Source organism: Lonchura striata, chromosome 2 (assembly GCF_050655825.1).
Source record: "Lonchura striata isolate lonStrDom1 chromosome 2, ASM5065582v1, whole genome shotgun sequence".
Taxonomy (NCBI): domain Eukaryota; kingdom Metazoa; phylum Chordata; class Aves; order Passeriformes; family Estrildidae; genus Lonchura; species Lonchura striata.
In genome coordinates this window covers 16,103,452-16,122,784 of record NC_140704.1, presented here as the reverse complement: position 1 = coordinate 16,122,784, position 19,333 = coordinate 16,103,452, and the positions used below count along the sequence as shown (strand labels likewise).

At 37.9% G+C, this 19,333-nt stretch overlaps 1 protein-coding gene across 9 annotated transcripts in view; it reads right to left on the bottom strand.

Moving 5' to 3' along the window:
* The window catches only part of MPP7 (MAGUK p55 scaffold protein 7), a 147,062-nt gene that overhangs the window by 72,746 nt on the left and 54,983 nt on the right, over positions 1 to 19,333 (bottom strand). The window lies entirely within an intron of this gene.

Here is a 19,333-nt window from a genome sequence, read left to right as displayed (position 1 = left end):
AACCCCCCCAGCTCCCTCAGCTGCTCCTCATCAGACATGTGCTCCAGATCTCTCCCCAGCTTTGCTGACCTTCTCTGGACATGCTCCAGCACTTCAATGTCCCTCCTGATTTGAGGAGCCTAGTACTGAATGCAGAACTTGACGTGCAGCCTCAGCAGTGCCAAATACCAGGGGATCATCACTGCCCTGTCCTGCTGACCACACTATTGATGATACAGGTCAGGACACTTTTGGCCTTCTGGGCCACCTGGACCTTTGCTGGCCCACATTCAGCTGATGTCAGACAGCACCCCTGGGTCCCTTTCTGCCAGGCAGTTTTCCAGCCACTCTTTCCCCAGCCTGTAGCACTGGTGACCACTGACCAGCTGGATGTAGCTCCATTCACCAACACTCTTTGAGCCCAGACATCCCAACAGTTTTTTACCCAGCAAAGAGCACACCCATCCAAGCCATGGACAGCCAGTTTCTCCAGGATATGCTGTGGGAAATCGTGTCAAAGGCTTTACTCATGTTCAAGTAGACATATCCATAGTCTTTCCCTAATCCAATATGCAGGTCCCCTTGTCACAGAGGGAGATCAGATTGGTCGAGCAGGATCTGCCTTTCCTAAACCCATGCTGGTTGGGCCTGATCCCCTGGGGTATCCTGTAACTGCCATGTGATGGCACTCAAGACAATCAGCTTCACGACCTTCCTAGGATCTGAGGTCAGGCTGATAGGTCCCTAGCTCCCTGGATCCTCCTTCCAACCCCTCTTATAGATGGTGTCACATTTGCTGACTTTCAGTCAACTGGGAACTCTCCAGTCAGCCAGGGCTGCTGGCAAATGATGGAAAGCAGGTTTGTGAGCACTTCTGCCAGCTCTCTCAGTACTCTCGGGCACATCCCCCCTGGCCCCACCGACTGGTGTATTTTTAAGTGGTGTAGCAGATCACTCACCACTTCCTCCTGGATTACAGACCTTCCTTCTGATCCCCGTGCCTGTCTTCCAGCACAGGGGTTGGGTACCCACACAGCTGATCTTACTGTTAAAGACTGAGGCAAAGAAGGCATTAAGTACCTCAGCCTTTTCCTTGTTCTTTGTTACTATGATTTTCCCCACACCCACTAAATGATGGCAATTCTCCTTCTCCATTTGTTGCTAAAAGGAGATAATACAGTAATAGCATTTGCTATTTTATTTTTGCAATGGTAAGCAAAACAGATTAAATACTGGCTACAAACCCAGTTATTCATGCAGAGTTTCTAAAAATGTTTATTTTACTTTTTAAAAAATTCACTTTGAATTCATTGTTCCTTGTACAATAAAATAAAGGTCCTATTATATGAGATTTCACAGACTTCATTCAAATGGGCCTTTTTTTTGTCAGTAATAAGCAAAGGTTTTGATGACTTTGCTTATAGGAAAAGGGTCCCTAGATAGACAGAGGAAGTTCAGACCAAAGCTAAACAAGTTGCACTTGCTCCAAAATAAATTTCCCTGCCCTTTTAGAGCCAAACAGTCTACATGGCTACTGTATACAGTATTTTCAAAATTGTTTTTCTGTACTTTCAACCCCAATTCCAAAGGAAGGAGCATCAGAACACTTCCAAATTTGAATGAAGCTTTCTTATGTGAGCTAAGGACATGAGGTCCTTGAACAGAAAGAACAGAACATCAGGCTTTTCTTCCTTTGAAACAAGCAGCCTTCAAACTGCAGTTCTGTGGATGCTGAAAGATTCCTACAATTTTAATGCACTACCCTTCATAAATACGTTTTCAAATAAAATCTGGGGAATAAACCCATCATGTCCCAGTCTCAATAGTACCAGACAAAATTTGATAAAAGTATAGCAATTCTCTTCTCCAAAAGTACACACTGACCTGTGTAAACACACATTAAATTTGGTAAAAGTTTCAGGGAAATATTTCATTAGAACAATACTGAACTCAGGATTCCAGGTTTCAAATTGCTCTTCCCTATTTATGGCCCTTCTGTCTATACACTCCTACTCTGATGCTCCCTCCTTCTCCCATCGGTGTTATTACTTTAATAAAAACACTTTTCAAATTTATGAATTCAGATTTAAATGGAAGACAGAATTTGAGGTGGGCTCATGTAAGTGTCTATTTTTGTCCCTTTCATTAAGAAAATGATACGGGTTCATCATTCACAAAACAATATATTAAATCTTTCATTAAAGATCCTGACTCAGCTCTCAAGAAATTTTGTGCAGTACTGCAGACATAGCAAACTGAACATGCATACAGCAAAACTCTCAAAGTCATACATAAAGACTACAAGTTTCAGTGGTAAAGTACTCAGAATTATAACCATTTTTAATCCAAAGATTTAAAAGCATATTACCAAAGGAACCATCAGCTAGCTCATCACCATGAGTTGCCTCATCACCAAAAGGAAGACAATGACTAATCACAGACAAAAAGTGTATTTGATTTCCCAACCAATACCACAATAACATCTCTTTAGAAAAAAGTACTGTAATCTTACAGTTTTTGGTATTTCAATTACTGATAGTGACATACATATCACCAACTGCAATATTTGTTTATATGTCAAATATATCAGGAAATCTTTAGTTCTAAGTGACTTTTAAAATGTACTTTTACTTAAAGACTACTTAATGCAAGCAATAAAGGAATTGTAGCTCCCACTGAAGCCCTTCAGTGTTGGGGAAGAGCATACAGAAAAGTTGCATAGTTGTAATGAAACAGAGATGGAAATATTTACTGCAATAATCAAATAGCTGTTTTATATAATGATTCTAAATCAAAAACTTGATGAAAAACATTTAATTCAAGACAATAATGAACTAAAAATTAGTTGATTCAAATAAAAACAAATAAAAAATTAAATTTTCAAATGAAAATTATTATAAAAAGACAAATACATGTCTCTACTATTTCAATCCTACATTCCAAAAATAAACTTTGGGTTTTGTTTTTTTTTTCAAGGGCACCTTTCATTTTTCTCACTGAAAAACTTTATTTTAAGTATCTCCTGACAGTGTCTAAATAACGCAAAAAAGACTTGCAAAATGTATGCCTAACTAATTTGAATTATTATGTAGAACTAATAATCCAAAGATTTAAAACATCTGATCTAAAACATCAGAAATTAAAAACTTCAAGTCAAAAATATAATCATTCCTTGATCCTGAATATCAGATTTGAATACTTCAAAGAAAAAAAAATCTAAAATAGATATGCATAATTATACTGATAAATATGCATGGGAAAATGAAAAAATAAGACTGGAAATGCTGCTGAAATGTAAAGAACAAATATCACATGAACAGCTGACTGGACTTTAGCAACAATCATTATTTGAAATCCTTCTAAGCAGAAAACATACTAGCAACAGCACTCATCTTACAGCTGAGGTTCACCTGGGAAAACAGCAATCCTGAAAGTTTCAGACAGGTGTTCAACTTTGATTATCTGCAACTTTAAAAAAAACAAAGCAATATTCCATTATTTCCTATTACTTTATGCTGTTATGTTGGTTAGCAAAGAAAGAGCCATAAAGTGAATACAAACAAAAATTTACAATATTTTCTGTGCCAATACTAATACCCATTCATATTACGTTACTCCTAAAGTTCAAGTTAGAGGACTGAAGAGGTAACTTGCTAAGAATATAGAGATAGCATGTTGAAAAAATTGAATTATATTAAATTAAAAGAGCACTTTTCCAAATAAAAAGGTAAGAGGACAGGTTTTAAATTAACAACTGTATGGTCCTGCTTTGCCAAATACATACAGTGGAAGAAGAAACTTTCACATGAGACAGAACTGAAAGGTTAGAACTGTCTTTGGAAATCTGCTAAGAAAGTATAGAAACACCGTGCAATAATAGCAGTCCCCAGTTCACTAATAAACTTCCTTGAAGTCTAAGTTTAGGATTTAATTTAGAGGCTAGAAACAAAACAACTATGTGCCTAGATTTAATACTTACCTCAATAATGCCTCAAATGTCTCAATGTTTTCTTTCAAAAAACACCTACACTTACATAAACACTAAAACGATCTAATTCACCCACAAGTCTGTTTTTACCTGTAAATGTTCTGCTTTGTAAATTTCATTTCTTCTGATACTACTGTTTTTAAACATGACCAATAAAAACTAATATTTTTATTTGATTATACAGAACAGATTTCCAGACTTTTTTCCAAAAAGCAAGTGACTTCTGCTGTTCTGTTAACAATATAAATCCAAAGGAAAAGAACTTTCCTAACCCTGCTCACTGAGTAAACACAATTCCAACAGGAACGACAGCTTAACTACTCATTTGATTGTCAGATGGTTGCTTTTTTCAGCAAGCTCCATTCCCCACAGAATTAAGATCCTATAGAAATGTCAATTAAATATTAATTGAAGAAAACAGGATTAGCATACAGGCTAAGACACTTTAGCATAGAATTGAGCTTTTTCAGTTTTACTATTCACACAGAGACTGCTAACTTCAAATCATGAAGAGTTGGGTTTATTCCTGTTTAGTACAGTAAACATCATCCTTACAGTCTGAATTCAATGCAAGCTAGTCCAAGATTGAATTCAATTCAGGTTCCCTGAAGAGATCACTTCTGTGCAGCTGGGAGCTACAGAATTAACCCGTTCCATACCCAAACTTTATTCACAGACATAGACATCTATGCTTTAAGCTAAAATTAAAGACATCTATATAAATATACATAGACATACATTTATCAATTAGCACCATCTAGTGGGGTCAGTGCAATTTATGCGATGTGAGAAATACACAGCTTGCTTTCTGCTTTTTCTACATCCTATGCAATATGTCATGATACACAGGTCACAGGTCACATAATTAATAAAACTCAAATGCAAAGACAAAAAACAACAAAGACCAACAACAACACAAAAAGCCAAGTAATTCACAACATTATGTTTTTCCCTTATAAATTACATTTTAAGAAAAACACTGACATTGAAAGCTGCATGTCCATACATACAAAAATTTACCAATAGGAATAAAAACCCCAATCTTTTAGATATTCATACACAGGCAAAACACAATTACAAATTAATTACTATTTTCTATTCTTACTCTTTCTTCCCTATCAGATGCCTCAAGAAAAATCTGCCACTCTTTAAAAGAAGTTACTCTGAAGCATCAGATAATGCAAAAAGTCCTTTTGTTGAAGGCCTCTATCATCAGAGCAGAATTCTGCTGTAAATACAACTTTTGCTAAAACTGCATTGAAGTCCTACAAACACTGGATCCCAACCCAAAACCTTAAAAAAATAATATAGTAAATAATTTTTAAATATTCACAATAATTAATTTAAAAGTGGTCAGCTATAAACAGATACTAAGAACTAACCTTAACCATTAATGCAGTTTCTCAAAAATGAAATCTAGAAATGGATTTTTAGTCAATTCTGGACTTAAATCTGCGGGAGACTTAAGTCATGCAAATAAAAAGTGCTGAGAACTTCAAATGTAAAAGTCATCAGAGGTAGACTCCCACATGCATCAACTTTAAGCAAGACAGACAGACAAATAAAAAGCAGCTGCATGTGAAGGTGCTTAAATGCACCAACCAAAATCTCTACCAGCCTCTGCCAACAGGCAAGGGAGCTAAAAACATCACCATTCCCTCCTCGCTCTACCTGCATACTGTCCATGTTAAAAAACCAAGCAAAACAAAACAGGAAACTGACTAATATTATGTTAATACTTAAGACTATTTGGACAAGTCATCAATGCAAAATTAAACTTTTGCTTAAATGTTCTTTAATGAAATCACGGCCACGAAAGCAAAGAACAGCTGTGAATGCAAAGAATGCTTTGCATTCAAGCTTCCCTTGTTTCTAAAAGAGGTGATTGGCTGCAAAGCCTTCCAAGCAGATCACAACAGAGCAAACAGACCTTGGACAATGAGGGACAAACACAAAGTTGAAAAATGTGGAGAAATTATGTCAATAGTGGGGCAAAATTAAGATCAATTGAAACCAGCAACAGAAGACTTGCAGTGAATACTTCAGAAGGCACAAAATACAAGAAGAGAAACTGCTGAGGCCTGCACACTGCAGCCAGGGGCCAGACTACATTTTAAACTGCATGGAAATCAAAACAAAGAGATTCTAATAACTCAATTCATATCAACAAGCAAGATTTATAGCAAAAATTTTAATTTAAAAAGATATGAAGACAGCACCTTAATTTTACTTAAAAGGACACCGAGATGTGTTAGGAGTAAAATGTCCCAAGTAACTTCAACCATGAAATTATAATAGTTTTAAAAGACAGAACTAATTCTCAACCTTCCCTGTAGAGGACAGAGAAACACCAACACTTAAGTGCAATGTGCGCTGTAGGATAAAGAGAAATATGAAAAATAATGACAAAATATTGGAAGAAAATTGCAGTAATTTAGGAGAGATTTACTGCCATTTCCCCATACCTTTTCAGACCAGTGCACTTCGAGTTTTGCACTAAATCATCTAAACATACAAACCTGTTTCACAGGAAGCTTCAAATCAAAGCAAACATATTAAGTTATTTTTATATTGGAAGAGGTAACACAAATGTGTTTGCACAGGTGTACAAAATTACAGCCACGCTATATCTTTAAATATTGGAAAGCTGGTAGAAAACAGCATAAATTTCCCAATGAGGAGACAAGACTAACAAAGATAAGGGAGCTGCACTGATACTCCTACCATTACAAAAAAGAATATAGGGATAAAGTTAGCAATTTCATTAGTGTAATAAGTATCTAGAAATATATAGACCAGCAACACAAAATTATCAGCTGCTGGGATGCCAAGAGATTTCTTGACAGTTTCCAACTTGGAACTGTTCCCCAACTCCAGTCCCTTTTTTCCAAGTAGGATTCAACCAAAACATTAGCTAGCATGACCTAGCCTGGTTTACGCTGTATTTGAACATAAAACCAGCAAAAGTTTAAACAATATCAGGAGTCTCATTACCCACTGAGGTTGTGTTTTAGATTTTTATGCCATGAATCATAACATTAATAGAGCAAAAAGGCAACACATTTCCTTTTCTATTGTGCAAAAATGTTAATTTACCCTTGATAGAACAAGAGAACAAAAATAATGATCCAGCTTAACTCGAGTTCCCCCACCTCAATCAAAATACAGTGAAATACTTTAACCGTGCCCATTTTTAAATGATCAGCCTCAAGTGTATGAGAGGTCACTCCTGCGTACATTATTAAACTGGTGGAAAAGCTGATGTAAGTAAAAAGCACAACATTGTCACAGAGAAACCATGACAAAATGGTCATGAAGGGATCATAAATGCACATAACACAAAGGGAATTAAAATCTTTCATACATTAAATATTAGTTTAGTAATATAAAAAAAATAAATATGAAACAAGCCCAGTTCTAGTAAGTTAAAAGACCAATATGCATATTTAGAATACACAGAGAGAAAGAGCAGAAGCAGGACAGAACACAGGATCAAGCTACACATAGGTGTTCTGTAGTGGTTTTCTGATAGACCACAAAAGCAAAATATTGCTTCCCCTTTGGGTGAAGACAATAATAAAACTTGGTCAGATTATTAGTTAGAAATAGGTGGAAAGTGTATGTTTCCAAATGAAAGCACATAGGCACACAATTACAAATGCTTTGTTGCTTGGCATGTGCTAGGGTATGATTTGTAGTTAGCCTTTAATGATACACTAAACTTCGGTATGATCAGCTTACTATTTCAGACGCCAATTAACATGATGACAATTATGGGTTACTTTTTCCCTAGAATGTTTGAAACTTGGAAATTCAAAATTACACCCTGATTTATGGTTTGATCCTGATTAAAGCTGTGTATGTCTGCAGTGTCATTACTGGATTATTTAATCACTAAATCTCAACAAAAACTGCTCCGTTCCATGAAACCCAATCTGTAAAGCACATTAAAATTGAAAATACTTTATGAAGATGATATCCATACTAAATGTAAAGCAGTACTCAATGCTATCCCACACATAATCCCTAGCATTTATAGCTGGCAGGACTGGAGTGTTTTTTAACTCCTACTATCAAAATAATTGAGGCAGTCATGTTTGTGAGTAACAGAAATCACTGGAATTACCTTGTGCAGGTTGTGATTGCTTGCAAAAGCAACAAGAAAAGTTAGAAAGAGATTGGGAGGCAATACAGATTTAATTTCCAGCAGACAAAGACTGTTTTGCCCCCACCATGCTCTTCACTCGGTAAACATCATGTTCTTCATAAAGAGTCACACTATACCTGAGCCACTGGGCTGAAAAAAGTCAGTGGCTCCAAGGTTCAAAATCTCCTCCTCTGGGGAACAATGATTTCATGTTAGTGCTCTGTGAAACAGAGTGAAGGAGAAAGCACAACAGAAATCAGAGGGAAAACAACCTAAAATTGAAGGAGAGAGCACAAACTGCCAACTTAGCATTAACATTCTCTGAAATAAACAGTTCTGAAGTGCTGGCTAGCAAAGGGATCAAGAGAGTTATGTTGATGCATCTAGTGGAGTGTGTGAATTACAGATAATGAAATTAAAATAAGCAGCAGAATTCAAAAGCCAAAAATGGTTTATTATTGTATTGATAATAATATTGATGAGTATATGTCTCTCTGTGTGAGATCCAAGTCCAGAAAATGACAAAAAGAGTATGCTTGTATTTCCCTAATGGTGTAACCAGCAAATAAGAGGAGACACTTATCTGTGGCTGGGTAAAGAGCTTAGGGCCCAAGTATGGCTATTCAGCTGGACTCAACACCTGTGCTGGTGTTTGAGGAATCTACAAACATGGGTCTGTTTAGAAATTTAGAGAGCAGAAGGGTGTGTGTTGTCAGCAGTGCTTTGACCAGCTGACACCAGGACATGAGAAACGGGACCAGGCTGCCTGATTTTTTTTTCACGTGAGCACCACTGGTGCCTGTGCTAGCTGAAGCACTTCTGCCTGCAGCAGCATTCCTGGTCAATTGGCTACAGCTGCAGGTGCTCAGCAATGGCTGCATCCATCTCTTAGTGCACCAGACTGCATCTCTGCAGCCAAGACAGAGGAGTCTTCCTGGCCTGGTATTTGCTACACTTGGCAAATCTCAAAAATACCGTCAATTCCAGCACTGATGGAGTATTGCTTAGTTTGCATCTAATGAAATAGTGTAACTTTGCAAATACACAAAAGCAATGTAGCAAACTAGATGAAAGCAGTACTTTCCCTATGGATTTATATAGCCATGTTAATATAGCATACAAGTATTTTATCTTCATACACTTACTGTCTTGATTTTCCTAAGAGACAAGGAATTAATCCAAGCCTTATTTAGTAGATAAGAAATAGGACAAGCCTGCAGACATACATGGCAGAACACACAGAGGGAAAAACTGATCTTAGGGAGTGGAGGAAGACAGAAAATACCTGACCACAAGGTATGCATGTGCAATTCTAAATGGCCCACTGAGACCCCGATGTTTTTTGAAAACAAATCCAAGACAGCTCTAACTTTAGACCACTCCATGTCACCACAGGAATAAGAAAGATTTTTTTTACACCACTGATACCTCAGAGTGGTTCAGGTGGATCAAGAAAGCATGAAGCCCTTTCCTCTGCAGCAATTCTAATCAAGATTTTATGTCAGAGTGAATCTCTACATTTAGGTTTTGCTATTGTATTGAAGGCACAGTTAAATTACAGCAATTGCCCATAATAATACTCATCCTTGGCTTGCTGTCCAGGTTTTTCATGGCCTGGTTTTTGGTAGTGGAGGGGGCCCACAGAGGTGGCTTCTGTGAGAAGCTGCTAGAAGCTTTCACTATGTCCAGCAGAGCCAATCCCTGATGGCTCCAAAGATGGGCATGCTGCTGGCCAAGGCTGAGCTAATTAGAAATGGTGGTAACGCCTCTGTGTTAACATAATTAAGAAGAAATCAAAACAAAGATTGTGGTGCAGTTTTAATTCCAGCCAGAGAAGGGCAGGAGTAAGAACATGAGAGATGTGAGAACATGAGAGAACTGTGCAGACACCAAGGTCAGTGGACAAGGAGTGGGAGGAAGTGTTCCAGGTGCTGGAGCTGAGATTCCTCTGCAGGCCATGGTGAGGACCATGGTGAAGCAGCTGTGCCCCTGCAGCCCATGGGGATGCACAGGAGATGCAGAGATCCACCTGCAGCCTGTGGAGGAGCCCATGCTGGAGCAGGTGGATGCCTGGAGGAGGCTGTGGTCCAGTGGGGGACCTGCAGAAAGAGGGGCCCCTGCTCCCAGACTGGAGCAGCCTGTCCTTGGAGAACTGCACCCTGTGGAAGAGCGACCCACGCTGCAGCAGTTTGACAGGGGACGGGGACTGCTGCCTGTGGGATGGATTCACATTGCAACAATTCACAAAGAACTGTTGTTCATGAAATGGCTTCATGCCAGAGAAGTCCACAGAGAACTGTCTCCCATTGGAGGGACCCCACAGTGCAGCAAGGGAACAACTCCTCTCCCTGTGCAGCAGAGAAGCCTCAGGTGATGAAATGACCATAACCCCCATTCCCCATCTCCTTGTGCCACTGGGGTAGGAGATAGAGCACAGAAGGAGTGGGAGGAAGGTGTTCTTAAGGAATTTTGTACTTCTCATTATCCTGCTCTAATTTTGTTGGCAATTCATTTTGTATCTCTAAGTTGAGCCTGTTTCATCCTTGATGCTATTTGTTGAGTGATCTTTCCTGCTTCTTATCTCATTTGTTAAATTTTCTCTCCTCTGTTCAACCACAGAGAGGAGGAATGGCTTTTGTGGGTGCCTGACATCTGGCCCAAGTCAGCCCACGGCATTTACACAGAAAGTAAGCCTTGTTCTTTTCACGTTCTGAAATCTTATTTATTCACCTCCTAACTGGTTATTCTGTAGTGACTGTACATCAGATGGAAAGTACTGGTGTTAAGCACTTACATGGTGCAGCTCTCAAAGTAACTTATGTTTGAAGTGAGCTTCGCTGACACCACCAGACCTTCCAGGTAAGCACTGGGTTCTACAAAGATACACAGGAACAGCTATTAGAGAAAACCACCTGTGGTTAAGAGAACACTGCTATGCCAACAGTGCCATGTGGAAGTCCAAAGGAATAGTGCACCTACCATACTGTGGACAGTGAATACGCGTGTAACATAGCAAATATTTGTGAAGACTACAAATGAAATTCATGAGAATTAGCTGGATAAAGGATACAACCAAGACATCCAAAAAAAGAAGGAAAGCTAATATAAGCAGTAACAAAACCTGCTGGTAGGAAACACTGGCAGGCATTTTTGCTGGATCTTAAAGTACAATTTTTATTAAATCTTATTGTATCAGTTTTCATGCTTCAGAAAGATTTTATAACTATCACATCCCATCCTTCTTAACTCTTACAATGTTTTCACACTGCAGAGGTTGGTTTGGGTAATAATGACTTTCTGTTCTTAAAAGGAAAACAGTCCAAGACAGTAACAAAATAATTGTTTTAAACATTTCCTCACATGTTCTGCCACAAAACTTCTGGTCCAAGGAAAAAGAACACTGTAGAAAAACAGTTTAAAATTACATTATCCTTGGATGTCTTGGATTTATCAGACTATTACTGAGCAGCTTATGAGACCTTTCATTAGTCTCAGTATCATAGACAAAAAATGTATCACTTTGGTTAAGTAAATACTGCACAAGCTTTGTAAGACAAGAAAAATCTGGGTATAAGCACAGATTTCAGATCTAAAAGTTCTCTTTGAACTGCTGTACCAGTTGGGTCACCAGGCTGGTACACTGCCTCCTTGGTAACAATGAAATTACAAACTATTTATCTTAGAAGGATTGATTTTCTTATTTTATGTCCAGTACATTTTGGCTGGACTTCTGCTACTCTTTGGAGGTTTCCCAGCAGAAACTTTAAATCAATTACCACTGATCCAAGAAAAAAAGCCTCTGTCTGGACTTTAACCTAAACCAAAGTTTTTTCACATTCCAAAGCACTGATTTATTCACAAGTTTCAAGTAATACTCAAAGACAAACACTTCACACCTCTGATTTCATAAGCTTATCTGTTTTATTTTTCATTTTAAAAGTTTTTTGGTACATCCACGTGTAGAGACTTCTGATATCAACCTAATTTCTCCAGCTTTTATGAGACTAAACTGTCAACAAGACTATTTGATCCTTTTGGGATCTGATCTTCAGTTTTTTATTATTATTTTTAACAAAGTGGGTTGATAGACAAGTTGATGACAGGAACAGGACTTCCTCATAAAAATCTAGATGAAAAGTTGCAAGTGTCTATTACTAAACACATTAGCAGCTCTGATGTAGAAACTGAAATATCCTAGATACACCAAATGTCTAAATTCCTGACAAAGAAGTTAACACTAGATATTCAGTTAAATTTCTACCAAAATATACAAAATAAAAATACATGAAAAAACCCACAAAAGAGAACATAGGTGAATTCATTCAACAGACTTTGACAAAATGATTATTTCTATCCACCAGCTGTCTACTTCCTAGTAAACTACATACTAGCTACAAAATAACAAATATATTTAGTTGAACATAGGATCCATATTTCACAACTGCATTATTCCATCCACTTGGTCCTACCTTGCATTTTTCTACAAATAAGGCTACACCATCAAAGCTATGCTAAATAAATAGGAGGGGTGTTTTTTTTACATAATTGAAGGTAAATATAAGCCCAGGTGTGCATGAGTGAACACACATGGAAAAACAACTTTGTCTTTACTTAGAGATGAAACATGGAAGGTTGGGGGATTTAGTTATTGTTTCAAAAGGAATCTATTTTTATTTTGTTTATTTTTGCCCAGTTATTACCTGATGTACTGCATTTTTATACAACAAAATCAGAAACAAGTCAAAGGGTTCAACACACACAGAGTGACCAGAAAACACATGAATCTTAACAAGAGAAGCAATCATTTGCTCAATGCCTGGCTGCTACCTACCTTTTTTCCAAATGTTTTCATGGAAACAGTATCAGCCTGAATAAAGTAAAGATCCTGTACTATTTTCTATAAAATCTCAATTACTTTATTTTGATTAATCTGATCACTGTTCCCATGGAAATTAAGTTTAAAGGCAGCTGACTGCCTCCAGCTAAGAGTGATCTCTTAGCTTACAGATTTCAGTTGCTGGCAGTTAAGCAAGTCTCAAAAAGTCATTTTGGCTTCAAAAGTAACACTTTAAGTTTATGTGGCATTTCATGAGGAATAACACTTTGCATTACAGTTTTTTAAAATGTAGTAATTGTGATGGAAGCAAAATGACTCATTGCTTCAGTGGTAATTACTCCAAATATGAATGCAAACTGTTGTCAGTCATCAAAAGGATTTCTTATAAAGCATTATTTTCTCAATAATTCTCAGCTTTAGCTAAGTAGAAAGCATGAAGCAAGTTTGTATTTTGGTATAATAATTAGACCATTACCTACAAATACTTTGGATCAGATAAGTACTGAAATTCTAGCATTCCTCCATAAATATTCTGTACATAAAACTTAAGCAGAAAGCTTCAAAAATTAATTAGAGATCAACCTTACTCTCCAGAAAAGGGGAAAAGGGGAAAAGGAAGGAGAAAAGGAAGGGGAAAAGGAAGGCGAAAAGGAAGGCGAAAAGGAAGGCGAAAAGGAAGGCGAAAAGGAACAGTCTTTAATTTCTTCCATGCAGCTTTAAAACATCTCTGCACTTTCAGTAGCCTAATACTGCCACATACACCTCAGTAATACCTATTCCTAGGTACCTCTTTAGAGCTGAAAACTGTATCGTGTCTCTGATGATTTGGATTTAAAGAATGACAAATAACTGCCACCTATAATCTAATTCATCATTACTAATAACTTCAACTATAGTAAAGTCCTTCTCCTCTTGCCAGAAATAGCTAAAGTTTCCACACCAACACAACGGACCACATCTGTGCAGTTTGGACAGTCTGTATTACAAGAGTGTTCACTTTACTTCTGCCATGAGGAGGCTTTGCTTGCTTTCTCTGACTGAAAGATGTAAACTATAACATATGAAGCAACCTTGCTTGATTCTCCTTTAAAGCACAAAGAACAGTTAAATTTCATTGGCCATGAATTGTTACTGGCTATCAACTACCACCTCCATACTCACACTTCCTCCTCCTGACGTCCAGGTGGTAAATCCTTACACTGCCTTTGCCTTCATTTTTCCTATCTCCAAGGCAAACAGCACTCCAGATCTCCACATGAATTTAGAGAACTGCAGCCTATTCCCTTTACTGGAGAGGCACAGCTTTTTAAAAATAAATATGGTTGAGAACTCAACAGTGAAGAACCTTAAGGACTTCAAATATCAAAGAAGCATTTTTCTGATTGAGCTATCAGTTTCGATTACTCCACCCACTCCAAGGCGGCCCATACATCTGTCCAACTCTTCAGTGCTTTCCCCCCAAATCACAACCCTCTCACTCAGTTAGATAAACTGAGGCTAGGTACAAAACCCCAGTCACACTTTCTCTTCTTGTGCATTTTACAGGTGTGCAGCGTTTGAGTACTGGAGCTCCTCTGAGCTCCTTCTGAGGTGGCTGCTTTTGTCTGCCCTGAAATCAGAAGCCACTCTCACCACTGCCTTAACATGCAAATATTTTAGCCACCAAAATCCCCTCGCAAACAAACCCTGCTCTCTTCCTCTTCTATATGATTAACAGAAAAAAAAGTCTTGAGACATGCAGAAAATAGACAAATTGAACAATAAATTACAAAGATTGCATAAATATTTGTTCTAAAGGAAGTACACATCAGGAACAAAGTAATGAAGAAGTAAGTTTTGTATGTACAGGAAAAAGTATTTAAATGTCAGTTTCAAACTTGAAGTGCAGAGGTAATGAACATATTCCATCATCAGCCTTCCATGCAGAAAGCCAACTCTATCTCAGTATGATCACCAACCTTCATTTTTTTTTCATGTCATGCTCTGGTCTTACGTTACCTAATATATTCTCCTCAGCCACCATCTACTTTTCAGCCACACTCAGAGATGTCATTCACTCTGTCTTTGGATCATCCCCACCAAAACTACAGAACAATACATTCAGAGCAATCAATTGTAACTCACAACTGATGCAATCAGAAGTCCATTTTCTCTACATTCTTAAGGGAAGAAGATTCATATCTTTGGATACCTGAGCTTGTGTCTGAGCAGGAACATGCATCATTTGGATGCACCACATGAAGGTGAATGCACATGACCTGGGCAGCACACACCTGCATGCTGGCTGCAGAACTGTGGAGGCTGGTGGGCCAGCAAGGAAAGAATCCACAACACTCCCCTGGAGGGAAAACCCCTCAAGCCACAGCTTGGTTAGGGTGAAAAGAAAGGCTTCTCCCACCACACCTTGCTGCACCATGCAGATTCAATGTATCCCGTTGGCCCTGGTGTTCTGTCCAGACTCTTGAGATCCCTAAATAAACCCCTGCTTTCCCTGCCTGAGTGGCTCTTTCATCCCTGGATGCCATTGAGGAAGAAGCTCAATAAAGGCTCTCCTTGGAACCCAACACAGAAACCCCCACTCCTTCTGTGTTGCCTGGATCACAGAAGAGCTGAAATCAGCCGGTGTGATCACAGGCATGCCTGTGCCCCCGAGGTGCCTTTTGCAAGACGCTTCTTCAGCAGGGTCGTGGCACTCTGAACAGCGCCCGCTGCGACACAGAGCAGCTGCCATATCACAGGGTAGGGGAAAGCCGCGCCATGTGAGCTTTCACAAAGGCCAAAATAACCTGCACATCTCTTCCCACAAACAGTTCATTTAGTACGTCATCTGCAGATGATTTTATCACTAAGGATGTGTCAAATCAATCCCTTTTGCTTTGCCCTAGTCAACTTAGTTTTTGTAAATACTATCTTTATTTTTCTTGTTGCCAAATATGGAACCACGGTATACCGAAAACATCTACATTTACATATTGAAAAATCTGAGTATTCACACTGAAAATTTCCAATGCTTCTATACCACAATAACTGTAAAATCTGGGCTATGTAATCATGCAATTCAATTTATATGCCAAAGAAATTTCACCAGGATATACCTGGCTAATTTATTTTTGATACGTTTTTAGCAATTTACATGGTCAAACTCTAGAACATAGAAAATATACTGAGAACTTCAAGTCAAATCAAATCCAGGTGAAACTAGGAAAATTAGCAGCACAAATTAAGGTTTGTCAGGGCCAGCTACCAAAATACTATGCAGCTACAATAAAATCAGACTTGTTTCATCAAATAGTCCTTACTTTTGCAGTAGGCTGGGCATTTTTTCCTAGTGCAACATATAGCTTTTTGAATGTGCAAACTCTTCCCTAGCAAGAGAAAGTGCAACACCACTTGTTGTGGCTTCTTTTTCAAAATGGAAAGTACAGTACTGAGTTGGCCAAAACCAAACTGCAATTGGTTATTAAATACTTTGGTAGCTGCGCAACAGAAAAGTTTACTCAATTCTTGAGCATTACATCCACAATCAGAAATGTTTAAGGCAACAGTGCGAGTGGAAGCCTCATCCTGGAGCTAAACAGACAAATATGCCTGGTGCACTAACAGCAAGCAAACGCACATGGAAATTCTTGCCACTCCTCTAAAAATAATCCCAAGGAGTAGCTAGAGCACATCTTTATTTATCCTTTGTAAAAAAAAATCCATACTGAGCACGCATACTATTTCAGGTATCAGTTACATCAATGCTTGTGATTATCCTGAAGGATCACCCTCTCATGTCTCTATCCTACAAATCTTTACAGAATTAATGGGATCCCTGCAATATAAAAAAGAATGAGATGGCTGAAGATTTTTGGTAAAATTTGAGAGTCCTGTGAGAAGACAAGGAAGTAACAAATTGAGGGAAAACAGAAAAAAATTTTAAATGCTATCCAGAACCAGTTTTCCCTTCCAAACTGTCTCAATAACAGCTGTGGGTTCCCTCCTCTTTATTCTACTTTGTAAACTAAAATCTAATCAACAGATTCCTTTTTGAAGAAAAGAAACAGCAAGAACAGTTGCATCAGTGTTTGCTGGTTTTACTAACTACAATAGGAATGTACTGTAGGGAACGATCCAGTATTTGCAGGGGAATGGATTGAATGATCTAATACAACTTTTCCATTTCTGACTTCTTAGAACAGCTTAGACTCATCCAAGCTCTCAAAGAGATTTCTATCCAATAATACTGAATGAAGAGAACTCCAAGACAAGGTCTGGGGCTTTTTTTCTTTCTTCTTCTTTTTTTTCTTCTCACTATTAAGAGAGCCAAAATAGCAAACCATATGCTATAGTATACAACCATGAAGAAAAAGCTGTAGTATTTAAATAGCCATAAAACTTAGAATATGTGTAGAAAAAGTAGAAAGTTTCTTTTATACTTAAGTCTTCCAATAATTTTGGATCATTTTATCCATTTCATAACTTAGGAAAAAAGCTCTTTTATAATATCTGAAATTATTAAGCAGTAAGGTTAGAAGATTGTTGTAGAAATTTGTATTAAGCAATGCATTAAAAATAGAGTGCTAATTGGTAATATACTCATGCTCATTTCTCATTTTCTTCCTACATTGCCACATACCAGGATCACAACATCCTTGGCCCAAGACTAGTGCACATTTTTTCCTTTTTCTTTTTTTTTTATTACAAAATATGTGTCATCATTCTCTGTCTGCAGAATTAAAAACATTTGTCTTGCAAGTACAGTTCACTTGAAGAAGTTACTGCTAGGAAAAATAGTCTTTCAAATAACACACCAGAACTCGGAAAGAAAGATTTTGCACTCCTGAAGCCTTGTAACAGAGAAAAGCTATGACAGATGGGGCTTGCTCTTCTGCTCTTACAGCTCTCTTCCAAAAAGGCTAGGGACTGTCTTCTCAAACTTGAAAGGATACTGAACAATCCTTTTAAAAATGCATTAAAGGTCAAACCAATACCATGAGTTTCGCATACAGTTAAGCCCATCTTGAGGCAGGTATATGAACTAGATAACATTTTGAAAGCTCTTCATACCCTACTTAATGTACAGACCTTCACAGAAATCAAAGATGAGGTTTGATAGCCTGTGACATGCACTGGGTCAGACCAAATGCTCTTAATATCTCAATTCCTGCAATTAAGAAACTCTGTCTCAAATGAAATTAATATACTGTATTAAAAGAAGAGCAACTAGTGAACACTAAAGACGTAGTTTCAAGATTTCAAGAATTACATCTAGTTTAAAATAGTGTGAGGCTTAAAAGAACTTCAAAAGAAGCATCAACAAGGTCTAAGTTACATGTATGTCTAACTGGTCTATTTGGACCTTGAGAGCACAAGATAAATAATGAAGATGGTAAGAATATTTCAGTGCCTTCTTGTTGTAATTGCAATATAGTGACAATTCATTGATCCCCTTTCTCATCCTTCTTTTCTGTTACAGTCAGGAAGTCCAATCCACCCTGCAATAACAAACACCATGATAACCAGGGCAAGCAATGAGGAGAGCTGCTAGGAAAGCCAACTGCTCCAAACTGAGAGCATACTCTAAGTGATATACCAGCTAACTGCTGTCTTCTTTTGGAATGAGGGGCAAAAAGCAGTAAGTGAAAGGAGTTTGAAAAGGGCTAGGTTTTGCCTCGATAAAAAATTAGAGCAAATGTTGAAGTGTCAATGTTTCACAGATCTACACTCATTTTCTAGCCAGCCTTCTTTAATTCTCAAACCAGAAAGAAAACTAATTTAGCAGCTGACATAACATTTTGCTTTGATGCACACCACTGTCAGCCTACATCAGAAAGATGACTGGTATTCCTCTTACAGTGATCTTCTGAGCCACCTGCACAGACAGCTGCAGCAAAGCCACAAGGAGTCTGGGAGTCATGGCACTTCAGAAATGTTGACGAAATTCTTTAGGCAAGCAAATCTTGCCAAGCACTGTTCCACTGTTTGTTGCTTTTGCATATCAAATACCAGAGAGCATTTCAGTTTACTTTTATATGTAAATTCTCAGATATTTTGAAGAGTATCACCAAGCACTTGACCAAGTATCAACATTATTACCTCTTTTTCCAGAATAAAACAGCTGGGAAAAATGGGAAAATGTGATCCTTTCAAACCTACTTAGAAATAATCCCAATTTTAAGCTTCCTCTAGATCAGTAATTGACAAGGGCAACAAATTCTGCACAAGTTTGGATATATTCATGGCACGGGTTACTACCATCTACTGATTCATTTCAGACCTCAGAATTTCCTTCCAGCTTGAATTAGCTCTGTACTGGGGACTGAAGACATACTTACCATTTTGTAGTAGTGGAATATTTTTAACCAGCTGACTGGTCCCATTTTTCAGCTCCACACAATTT